We start from the raw sequence: 12,736 nt of genomic DNA on the forward strand, positions 1-12,736 counted from the left end.
AGAGAGAGAGAGAGGAAGGAAGGAAGGAAGGAAGGAAGGAAGGAAGGAAGGAAGGAAGGAAGGAAGGAAGGAAGGAAGGAAGAAAAAAAGAAACTGCCAACGTGACTGACTGTTCCGTGGTGGGTTAAGGTTTTTATTGTCGGTTAGAGAGAGAATGAGGGGAGACCTCTGGAAGAGTCCAGAGTAGGGGGAGAAAGAAGTAAACTGAACATGGCCAGGCGACTAGACATGGCCAGGGCCATCTGAGAGAGAAGGGGGATAGCAAGGGAGAGAGACTAGTGAGAACAGCTGGAGCAGAGAATACGCTGTCAGAAGGACCAGTAGTTGAGGGGAGGGAAGCCTGTGGGATGGAGGGAGCCTAGGGAAGGGGAGGAGGTGAGAAGGGTTAGGATGCTGGCCTGTGACCTTGTCTGGCTTAGCTTCTGCCTCCCACAGCCAGCCCTCCACTCCTGTGCCCGCTGTAGGCCATCAGGTAGACAGATCTTTGTTTTTACCTGGCTTAGAGCCTTTTCTAGCGGTCCCAGGCCAAACTCCCAGCATGCCATGGGGATGGAATTCTGATGAATGGGAACCTTTCTAATACAGTCAGTTCAGAGCAGCAAGGGTTTGATTAAAAAAAAAAAAATTAAGGAGATACAGACGCAGGCTACAAATGCAGCAAAAATGTGAAAAGAAGCAGATAAAAATAATATGAGCCTGATATCACATTTAACCTCATTTATCCCCATTTTTATATCTTAATTATTTTTCATGATTGTGGCTGTTTTGCTTGAATGCATTATCTGTGTACCACATGAGTTCTGGGTACCCTCTGAGACAAGAAGAGGGTATTGGATCTCCTGGAAGTTACTGACAGTCGTGAGCTGTCCTGCGGGTGCTAAGAATTGAACCCCTGCCTTCTGAAAAAGGAACCAATGTTGTCGTTGTTGTTATTTTCATTATTTTGCCAACATGATGACATTTATTATGCTTGTTGGTGCCACGGGAAGTAACTTGCAAGAAAATAGGAGCGCCTTCATCAGGGTCCAGTGTTGTTCTGCTGTGTGGAGTTGCCCAGACCCGGGCTGTGCCAGGGAATCAAAGCCAGGACCGCATCCTGATGGTGGAGAGAGAGCTCTTGGGATAACTTTTCCAGAGTCCTTGCTGCGGCTCCACTGAACAGCGGGGACCCCAGGGATTCACCTTCACCTGGGCAGCTGCTGGCAGTACTGAGTTCTCTTGCTCAAAGCTGGCAGTGAGGGGCAGGTGCGCTTCCATGTAGAAGGTATTGAACTGTGATAGCGCTGTCACCCGCCAGGCTCTGCCTTAGTCCTGTAGGAACCCTTATGCTGCCTGGGTCTCTCAACTTACAGCAGAACTGCGTGGGAGGGACCACTGAACCTCGTGTGCCCTACCCTTCCAGTCCCTGGGGGTTTCCAAAGTTCAGGAGCATCCAAGAGTGTCCCTTCCACCCTCCCACCTCCTAGTCCCCAAGAACATCCCTCCCACCCTCTCCACCTTCAATGTGGTGGCATCCTCTAATAGGACAGAAAAGTAGACGGGAACAACAGGTGTGGTCGCACTGGGAGGTTCTTGAGCGGGTGTGGTTTTGGGGTACTGACAACAGGAACTTGGATCTATAGCCCTGCCGAGATGCTTACACCCCCGGCTTTTGCCTCTGGCCGAGTCTCAGCTCTGGTTTTTGTTGTTGTTTTTGTTTTTGTTGTGTTTTGTTTTGTTTTTCTGAGGCTTCCAGCGTTTCTGAAATTTGTCTAGATCTACTCTCTACTGGTGGCCACTGTGGGGACTATCCAGCCTCCAAGTATGTAAGCGAATTATACATTCCTTCTGAATATATATATATATATATATATATATATATATATATATATATATATGTATGCTCGTGTTCGTCCAGAGAACTTTGACTCGTNTACTCTCTACTGGTGGCCACTGTGGGGACTATCCAGCCTCCTATATATTAAGCGAATTATACATTTTTTATATATATATATATATATATATATATATATATATATATATATATATATATATATGCTCGTGTTCGTCCAGAGAACTTTGACTCGTATCAGGACCTCGCTGAGCAATGTGTTCACGCTGTAATATTCATGTCCCCGAAAAGTGGGTGCAGAAATCACACCCTCTGAATCACCCTTTGGGAAACATGTTTCACCTTGGAAAACATTGTAGCTTTCCACCAGCTCACCTGTGACCTGACAGAATTTCTAATCCTCTTATATTTCATGAGATCCCTTTAGGATCCTTAAAGTCACCCCACATGCCTTCAGACAGAATTTGGAAAACCTCAAACCTGGTCCCAGAACAGATTCCCCAAACTGGGACATCCCAGAGTGCACACACAGAGGTCTGGGCCAGCCACTCACTCCCCTTGGGCATTCCTGAAATTACACAGCACTCTGCACACTGTGCAGAAGACTCCCCACTTAGAGAACTGGTCCTGCTTTCCTCTTTTTCTCCTAATAAATTCTTACAACTCAAGCTTTCAACGTGCCTGATTGTCAACTAACTGCCCCCGGAGTATATCTACTATAGCTGAATTCTGCTTTCCTTCAGGCCATGTGCAAAGTCAATATGGAGTGTGGAAAGGACTATTTAAAGCATAGAGTTAGTTTTCCCATTATCTCCACTACTCGTAAAAATAGCATACACTCTGTCATCCTGAGCAAGAACTGCCACACAGCTCTGCTATCTGAACTGGTCCCCATGACTGTGCAACTCTGTTGGCCTTGGATGACATAGGTCTATGATATGAATACTGTGTTCTGACGTTTTTGCCATTTGTGAGCCAGTGAGTCATAAACCTACAGAAAGATACATATTTATACAATGGAGGGGTTAATTATACTCCAGACAAAAATCATCTAATTGAGAGGGAAGACAGCTTTCTTTTACAAATAGTACAAGAGGGGCTGGAGAGATGACTCAGAGTTAGGAGCACTTGTTGTCCTGACAAGGGATCCAGGTTCCACTCCCAGCACCCACCAGGTGACTCAATCATCTGTAACTCCAGTTCCAGGGAATCCAATGACCTCTTCTAAATTCTGAAGGCACAAAGTGCACATATATGCACAAAATATTCAATTAAAATAATTTATATTTTAAAATATAATTATAACATAATTATAACAATAATTAATGTTATAATTATATTTATGAATTATAAATATAATATAAATTATAAATATAAATATAATATAAATTATAAATATAATATATATAAAGATAATATAATTATAAAAATTATTAATACCACAAGTCCTGATCTAGATTTTAATGCAGAGACTTTTCAAAACTCCAGCTAGGGTCTGGGAAGATGGATCTGCAGTTAAGAGCACTGGCTGCTCTTCCTGAAGACCTGGGTTCAATTCCCAGCACCTGCATAGCAGCTAACAACTGTCTGCAACTCCAGTTCCAGGGAATCTGATACCCTTACACATGCAGGCAAAATGCCAATGCACATAAAATAAAATAAAATAAAAACTCCAACTATTTCAAATCATTCAGATTAGTAGGAAATGATCAGTAAAACCAATTTAAAATCATAAAATGTAATGACTGAGTAAATAACCTATAAGCTTAAGAAATATTTAGCAAAAAGAAAGTAATAGGCAGGCGCTAAGACAGCAAAAGCAAACAGTTCGTTTATGCGTATCCCTGTTCGTTTATGCGTATCCCCATTCGTTTATGCGTATCCCCGCATCTTACAATGCCCTAGGATGGGAGTTTACAGAATCTGTCATACTTCCAAAGAGCATGTAACACTTTAGCCAACATGTTGTTAGTTACATTACATAAGGATACTTTCCCCCGTGGTTAACCACAGTTATAACATTAGTAAAATAACCAGCTAGGACTTCAGCCAGAAATTAGAGACATTAAAATATAGCAGAAGAGAGTTAATGACAGAAACACTCCCTGACAAGAAAGTTATTAAACCTCTAGAATGGCTTACCACAGAATGGGATCTTAATAAATGTCAAAGCTACTTCTCCTCCTCCTCCTCCTCCTCCTCCTCCTCCTCCTCCTCCTCCTCCTTCTTTTTCTTCACTCTAAGTCTGTTCAAGGAAATGTATTAACATACCATGAAAGATTTCTCTGTCCCAGTAAATTCATTTCCCCCTACTTATGAGGGTGATTACAAACATTTTAGAAAACCCAGAGATAAAATCTTGCCCATAACCCACCAGACTAAACATGCACAAGATGAGCACTGGAGGGCTGTGCATTCTTTCCTGGTGTCTGTGTAGGGGCTTTCATTTTGTATGGCTTTGTTCGTGGTACAAAAACATTTTCCTGTCCCTTTCACTGTCAGGACATAACCATTTCTTCCTGTGAGACATTATACTCAGATGACACATGATGAGATATCTTTGCGACGTTGTCATGCCTTTTATTCCCCCACACCATAATGATTCATGACCTGGTGTCCCTTGGGGGTTGTGAAACAAAGAGGTCTACCATCTAGGTAGGGTCAGCGACATCTAGTTCTGAATGTGAAAAACTAGACACAGACCCAGGGCCCGGAGAAATGGCTGGGTGGTTAGGAGCCTTTGCTCCTCTTCCAGAGGGCCCAGGTTCTGTGCCCAGCACACACATGGTAACCTATAGCCATTCAGAGTTCCAGCTGCAGAGGTTCTGCTACCCTCTTCTGACCTCTGTGGGCACAAGGCATACACGTGGCGACCGTACATATGTGCAGGCAGACAAACACATAAAAACAAGTACGTCTGAAAACAGAATAAAGACAGCCAGCATCTGCACACACTTGTGCATGGCTGCAAGATGCAGTGGGTGGGAAACCATTGTTAACAACGAAGCTCCTCCTGTCAGGAAGGGTTAGAATCTTAGGAGTGAACGGAAGCTGGCTGGCTGAGCATGCTTGAAAGGAAGTTATAGGGGAATCCAGAAGTCTAGAAAAAAATGGTGAGACCCGCCAGATCCAAACTTTCCATAGGGCTGATATACAGCCACGGAAGGACTCTAAAGTGGGTGGGTAGTCTCCACACACTTTAAAAAGAAGCACGCCCATGCCAGGTGAGCACATTAAGCTAACCCCATCTAGGAGAGGGGCCCTCTTCCTTCTATTGCTTTCTCCCCCTACAAAGGGAATATGAGAGAGACTGCGCCTCTGAGGTCATTTATCAACCATAGTTTGCATACAGGTATTTCAAAATTTAGTTGTCACAGAATTCTAAGGTGTTGCTATGTAGACCCTAAAGCTGACAACATAAGATGGCTTATAAACAGTGGTTCTCTGCCTTCCTAATGCTATGCCCCTTTAATACACTTCCTCATGATGTGGTACCCACCCCCAACACCATTTATTTTCATTGTTACTTCATAACTGTAATTTGCTAGTGTTATGGATCATAATGTAAATATCTGATATGCAGGATATCTGATATTCGACCCCTGTGAAAGGGTCTTTCAGCCCCCAAAGGGTCATGACCCACAGGTTAAGAACTGCTGGCTTATTAAAAAGCAAAGCAAAACAAACAAACAAGCAAAAGAAAAATAAATATCTTTAAATACATGTCCCAGGTAGCTATTCAAATGTTTGTTTCAGGGGTGAGAGTAAGGGTAATAGAAAACAATAAGTTTCATTTGCAGTCAGTCAGGTTACTCCATTATGTAGGGTAATGGATCTAGTCCATGGAAAACATTCTCTGAAATCATACTTTACTGCCTAAACTCAATTAGCCATGAGTTTATCTAAATATTTGCTAACTCCCAGTGGCAAACTACATACATTTCAAAAGTAACAGTTTCCAAAATATTTATGGTATGGATGCAAAAAATAATGATTCTAGTCAAAGAGGTATGTGCGTTTGAGCAGGATATACATATGAGTTTAAGATATATATATATATATATATATATATATATATATATATATACTCTTGGCATGTGACTTTGTGAAAGAAAGTATTCATTTGAATTCATGTTGAAACAATTCATGGTTTTTTTTAATTCATTTCATTGCATGCCGTGCTAGCAATGGCTCTGAGATTAATTGCTACCTAACATATGGAGATGTCTACTGAGTGAGCCCTCTAGTAAATGGCCGCTAATGGATCCCATTGGATATTGAAAACATTAGTAAGCCTGACATTTATTATCTGCCAAGTAGAGCAGTAAATCTAACGCCTTGTTGGTAAGAGTAAAAATACTAGCGAAAATGCTTTTGCATGCGTTTATTGTATAAACTTTTGTTTTGTTTTAATCGTTTATGCATATTAATTTAGTTGTTTGTTGGGGCTGGAAAGCACACATACCTCTGCCCACGGGTGGAGGACAAAGGACAACTTGTAGTAGTTGATCCTCTCCCACCATGTCACGTGGGTTCCAGGACCCAACTCAGGTCATCAGGCCTGGCAACAAAGGCCTTTACCCGTATGTTTCTCATATAGTTATGTTTTAGAAGAGTGTGTAGCGATATAGAAAATGGCACAGAAAACTGTGTAAAGCAGATGGACTTTATTACATCATCTTGGGTTAAAATGAATAACTACACACATGGGAGCGGAGCATCAGAAGTGTGCAGGCCACATGTTTGGTATTACCAATGGTGAGTAATAGGCGGCTGAATTTTGCTTTAAAACAGTTTGCGTAATGAAGATAATGTTAAATTCACAGATGACTTTCAAGCTCGGGTTGATTTTGCTACATAGTCTTATTGGGGGAAAGTATCTTTTCCTGTTCTCACAGTTATTAAAAAGAATAGCCTGTGCTGTTTGTTTATTTATTTATTTATTTATTTATTTATTGGTGGGAAGCAATAATAATCACGTCAGCTATTGTTCAAGCATCTGTCAAGGTGGAGTTGGGTGTGGCCACAATCCTTCCAGGAAAGCAATTTCTGAACATATATCCAGGCTTGAGGCACCAGGTGTTATAAAATCCCAGCTGGCATTCTCACTACTTGCAGATTGCTGGGAGAAATACCTTGGCAAACTCTACCAACAATGCAAGTCACCACTTACTACTGTCTTTTTATAGGTGATCCCCATTTCCATCCAAAACAGTTTAATTACCCCCCCCACCTTCTCTTTCTCCTCTCCCTGCCCTGCCCCCCTTATCTCTTTGAGGGTGAAAATGCTGGTAGAAAACAAGACCTCACACATGCTATGTAAACACCACACCCTCCATTCCTAAGAACAAATGTGAATAGCAGCAATTATTAAGCACAAAAACAAAACTAAACAAAACAAACTACCCTGCCTTGTTCAGCCTCTGCTCTCTCCAAAGGAAACAAGACAAGTGCTGAAACCTTGATTTGGGGTGAAATTCTTCCATTTGGCCAGGGAAAACCTTTGCTTAAAATCGTATTTTTTTATGGACAGTCTTGGGTTGTCCACTTACGTGGCACGCAGTTTTTAGCTACCCATCTTTACGCTCCTGGGCGGGCCGGGCTCCCAGCCACCCGCCCAGGGTCTCTTTGGATCCAAGGATGAAAGACACACAGAGTGTTTTGTTGTTGTTGTTGTTGTTGTTGTTGTTGTTGTTGTTGTTGTTTTGGTTTGGTTTGGTTTGGTTTTTGAGACAAGGTTTCTCTGTGTAGCCCTGGCTGTCCTGGAACTCACCAGGCTGGCCTCGAACTCAGAAATCTGCCTGCCTCTGCCTCCCAAGTGCTGGGATTAAAGGTGTGCACCACCACTGCCCAGAGTGTTTTTAACATGACTTACTGGCTCAATGGCTGGGCACTTCTAAGCCTCCCGCAGCTGGCGTGCCCTTCCCTCCAGTACTCTGGCTGAACACCTTCCAAATCTACCTTGAACTTTGCCGCCCGGATGCCCCTTCCTCTTTGCTGCCCAAGGCGCTACCAGGCAGCTCTTCCATGGGCTGCTTTCCCTTTCTGCCTACATTTTGGAAGATCTTCCCTACAGCTCGGAGTCTGTTCTTTCTCTCTTTCCCAAGTACACTGATCTCCTCTCTCTCCCTGCATCTTAGCCTGGGCAACCCTAAGGGTCCCGCCCTGCCTCCCCTTTCCCAGCCACTGGCCAGTGGCATTTTTATTGATCGATCAAAAACTAATTGGGGACAAGGAGGTCATAACTTTCATTACGTTGCATTCAAAAATTGTGATTATCAAACGCGCAGTAAAGTCACCAAATAATATGTGAGAGAATAATGCCCAGCAGGGGAAAATGGTAAAATCCATAATAAATAGAAGTCAGACAGATGAAAGAGAAAATAGCACCTATAAAAATGGGCCAAGAACATAAACAGGTGTATTTCGAAAGAAAACCTAACAGTAAAACATACAAACACAAGTTCTGCCTGCTGGTAATTACAAGTGCAAATTACAAAGTGAAGCAATAAAGAGATAAAGCTTGACATTCCTCCGACTGGAAAGGCTTTCAGCGCTGGCCTAGGAGAGGATGCGACTTCCTGTTGAGAGTGTCAGGTACAGCCAATAGGAAGAAAGCTGGCCACACCTTGTAAAGCTAAGGGTGTCCTTGTGCTGATAAAACTCTCCCACATAGACACAAGGAAGAATAGCACAATGAAGAAGGAACAATACAAAAGCACTCTAGACAACAGAGACAGCTCAGCCCGAAACGGGGCTTGCTGCCAAGTCTGACAACCTGAGTTCAATCCCTAGGACCCATAAGGAGAAAAATCAGTCCCTGAAGCTTGTCCCCTGCTCTTCACAAGCTTGCTATGGCACGTACCCAACACCCATACTTAAATAAAAATATAATCTAAAAGTTTAATAAACCTCTAATTCTCCATCTATAGTTAAAGTGAGTAAATCATAGATATATAATTTTACATACACAAAATAAAGTATACATATATGGTCAAAGCAAAAACCCCATGCAAGGATACACTGATTGGAATGGCTTTACATATATTCATAGCAATATATATATATATATATATATATATATATATATATATATATGAGCAAAGATGGCAAAGTATCAGCATCATTTAAATTCATAATAAGCAAGGGATTGCGATATTATTTTCTGTGTATCTGACATAGTTAATGATGAAAACAGTTTCAGTTAGGCAACTAATAGAGAAAACACTGTATTTGCTGCTAGAGGCTTTGAAAAAGCAAGACACACTGGAGCAGTCCGTGAGGCTCCGGGTTCATCGTTAGAGTTAATTCTGTCCCTAGGATAACTTGCTGATGTGACAGTAAACCCCATTTAAGATCAAAGAATGCTCGTTCCCAGGATCATCTTGGTTGGATGCCCACCCTCCCCATCCCTCTGTGCCCAGTGACAGTACGATTTGAAAGGACTTCCCAAGATTGCTCTACTCTTACACAGGTCAGTAAGGTGTTGTTGTTTAACACAACAATACAAAACACAAAGCCCCTGGGGCCCAGGTTACGATGCAAACACATACAATAAATCGGATGAACGTCTTTACATCATCATAGACATAAGTGGCTCAGTCCATTGCTACACTAGTGAGAGGAGACTTAGCTATGCTACAGTGCCTGTGTGGCACCTGTGAGGGCCTGGGTTCAATGCCCGGGCACCGTGATAAACTGCAATACTTCTATAATTTTAATAACCTAAATTTTAAAATTATCAAATATCCCAAATCTACAGAAAGTATCCCAAGCATTGGCCTATCATCTCAAATTTCCTCTCTCTCTCTCTCTCTCTCTCTCTCTCTCTCTCTCTCTCTCTCTCTCTCTCTTTCTCTCTTGCTGTCCCACTATGTAGCCCCCAGCTGGATTGGAACTCACAAAGCTCTGTCTGCCTCCCAGGCTCTAGGATTAAAGGCATGCACCACCACACCTTGCTTTACCATGTCAATTTTTTTTTATTATTTCATGTATATGAGTGTTTTGCCTGCGAGTGTGTCTGTGCACCATGTGTGTGTCACATCTACAGAGGGCAGGTGAAAGCATTGGATTCAAAGAACTGGAATAGCATAGCTGTGAGCCACCACGTGGGTGCTGGGAATTGAACCGGGGTTCTCTAGAACAGCAAGTGATCCTAACCACTGGAGCACCCCTCCAGTCCCACCATCTCTATTTAAATAGTGTTTCTCTTTCTAGAATAAGCACTCTGACACAGTGTGGAAGAGATGTCATGAGTGGACTGAAGTCTGAATTATCTCTGAAAGGCCTCGGGATCGGGTCCAGTTTATACTCTCATTTTCTACTCTAAAACAGTGGTTCTCAACCTGTGTGTTGTGACCCCTTTAGGGACAGCAACTGTTTCACAAAGATCAAGTATCAGATATTTACATTACAATCCATGGCAGTAGTAAAATCACAGTGATGAATTAGCAACGATAATAATCTTATGGTTGGGGTCACCAACAACATGAAGAACTGTATTAGAGGGTCGCAGCACTAGGAAGGTTGAGAACCACTGCTCTAAACCCACAGGGTGGAGTGAACAGTGGAATAGAAGCCTATGTGGCAGTCAGCAGTCAGCAGGCTGTTAAAGGAAATGGCCCATTGTTTTGGCTCCGGGCCTTTCTGTTCCAGGTAGCAAGGGAAGTCACGCTTGGTAAATAGGCAGTACAGCAGTGCTTTCAATAACTCACTAAATAAATCGACGTCCAATTCGTGGTCTTTTCTACTTTATTCTACTTTATTTACACTTTGCCATCTTTGCTTCAGGACGTTTTTCCTCTAAATAAATAAAATATTGAGAGGGATAGAAAGATGGTGATTAAGAACACTTGTTGCAGGTGAGCCCTGCTGGTGCCTTAATCCCAGCACTCGAAGGCAGAGGCAGAAGGGTCTTTGAGTTCAAATGCTGGGATTAAAGGCAGGTGCCACCACCACCCGGCCTTGCCAAGTATTCTTGCATTAAAAAAACAAATCAAACAAACAAACGAAAACTAAATCCTCTTAGAAAAAAAAAAAAAACTTTTCAGTAATCATTAAGACGATAACATTTGGTAAATTTGACTTTATCAAGCTAACTGAAGATAAGAGTCACCCTGGAGATCCTGACGCCCTGCTGGTAGGAACCCAAATGGGGCACACCACACCACACCACCCCCGCCGCAGTTTGAATTCCATAGTAAAGTCTCCTTCTTGCCACTAGGTGGCGCTTCCTGGCTTTCGGCGAGGTTACCGCATTGTCTTTCTGTTCCCGCACTGCATTGTCTTTTTCCTTTGAAGTGTGTGGACACTAGCTGCCACTAACTGCCAGAATGTCACGGGGACTGTGATCCGGATCCTGGTGGTGGCTGAGGTCGCACCTCACATCTCACATCTTGCATCTCACACCTCAAATACTTACTGTCTCTCCTAGCCAACTTACTCATACTGTGTCAATGGTGTTTTTCTAAGAATTATATTTTAAGATATGGTACTTTAAAAAAAATTGAGGGAGAAAATTCAAAATTATACAACATGAGCCTAAAGAAATTATATCCTCTTCATCTAGGAATCAGATTCACTGCTTAATGGCACTTTAACATTCTGTCTGTCTGTCTGTCTGTCTGCCCATCCATCAATCGTCTATATTCCCTCCATCCCTCATTCATTTTTCTTTTTTTCAGTACAAAATCAGGAGGCTCTCGCGGCATCAACTTTTCTCTTTAATGATCAACTATTTTGTTTCTCCATTGCTAAATGAATAATGTTTAGATAAAACAAACAAACCCAAACCCAGTGTTTTGATGGGATAATGAATTAGGACTAAACAAACGTCCTTTCTCTAGTGAAACTTTGACCAACTGTTAGCAGCTGCTGCCTCCTGACTCTGTTGTTTCTTTTACCTTAGCAACTTGGCTACTATCATATGGACACTCACTTACACGTTCATTCACTTCTTCATTCCAATATATGTCATATTCCATTTTACTCTTTGGCTTAGAATCCACTACTAATATTTATTTTGGTGCTAATGTTGTTCCAGATTTGGCAAGCGGGCCCCTCTTTAGCATGTCCTGTATACCTGAGACCTTCCCTATTCTCAGTTGCAAAATGATGTTTATCTTATCTTGGGTCTCCCTCGGCAACTGGAATTGGAAACTTCTCCAGTGAGCTCCCTTTCCTTTCGGTCAATTACTTTAGACATCAAACTGGTGTGAGGCATGCTCACTGTTACCAAAATGCCACTATTACCAGGCATTCTTCCCAAACAGACTCCCACGCCCATCCGTACCATACCTATACATAGCCAACATCTGTAACTCATAAACCATGATATTACGGCAAATCTGTAATGACAATCTTGGCCTCTCTCTTCATCTGTACGCCCTTCTGCAACACCAAGTAGCTTGCCTTCCACCAGCTTTTTTTGTTTGTTTGTTTTTTGTTTTGTTTTTCGAGACAGGGTTTCTCTGTATAGCCCTGGCTGTCCTGGAACTCACTTTGTAGACCAGGCTGGCCTCAAACTCAGAAATCCGCCTGCCTCTGCCTCCCAAGTGCTGGGATTAAAGGCGTGCGCCACCACGCCTGGCTCCACCAGCTTTTTTATGTTTATTTCTACATAGATTTGTTTTCCCCAACCAGTATCTAGGTCAAATAAGCCACACACACACACACACTTTTTTTTTCCATGAGCCACCTCCTTGGCAGAAGCCACCAAGGCATAGACTAAGGTTACTGTCCCAGGCCCAGACCTGCTTAACCTACCAGCCCCAATTCTGTATGTCCCCGATCCCAGGTGATCTCTTGTCATTTGGCTTCCTCCCCTTTCCTTTCTGAACACATAGAACATTTCTTGAAAACTCTTTCTATGGTACCATGTGAAGGGAATTTGACCAGAAGTCTTGC

Source organism: Mus pahari, chromosome 13 (assembly GCF_900095145.1).
Source record: "Mus pahari chromosome 13, PAHARI_EIJ_v1.1, whole genome shotgun sequence".
Taxonomy (NCBI): domain Eukaryota; kingdom Metazoa; phylum Chordata; class Mammalia; order Rodentia; family Muridae; genus Mus; species Mus pahari.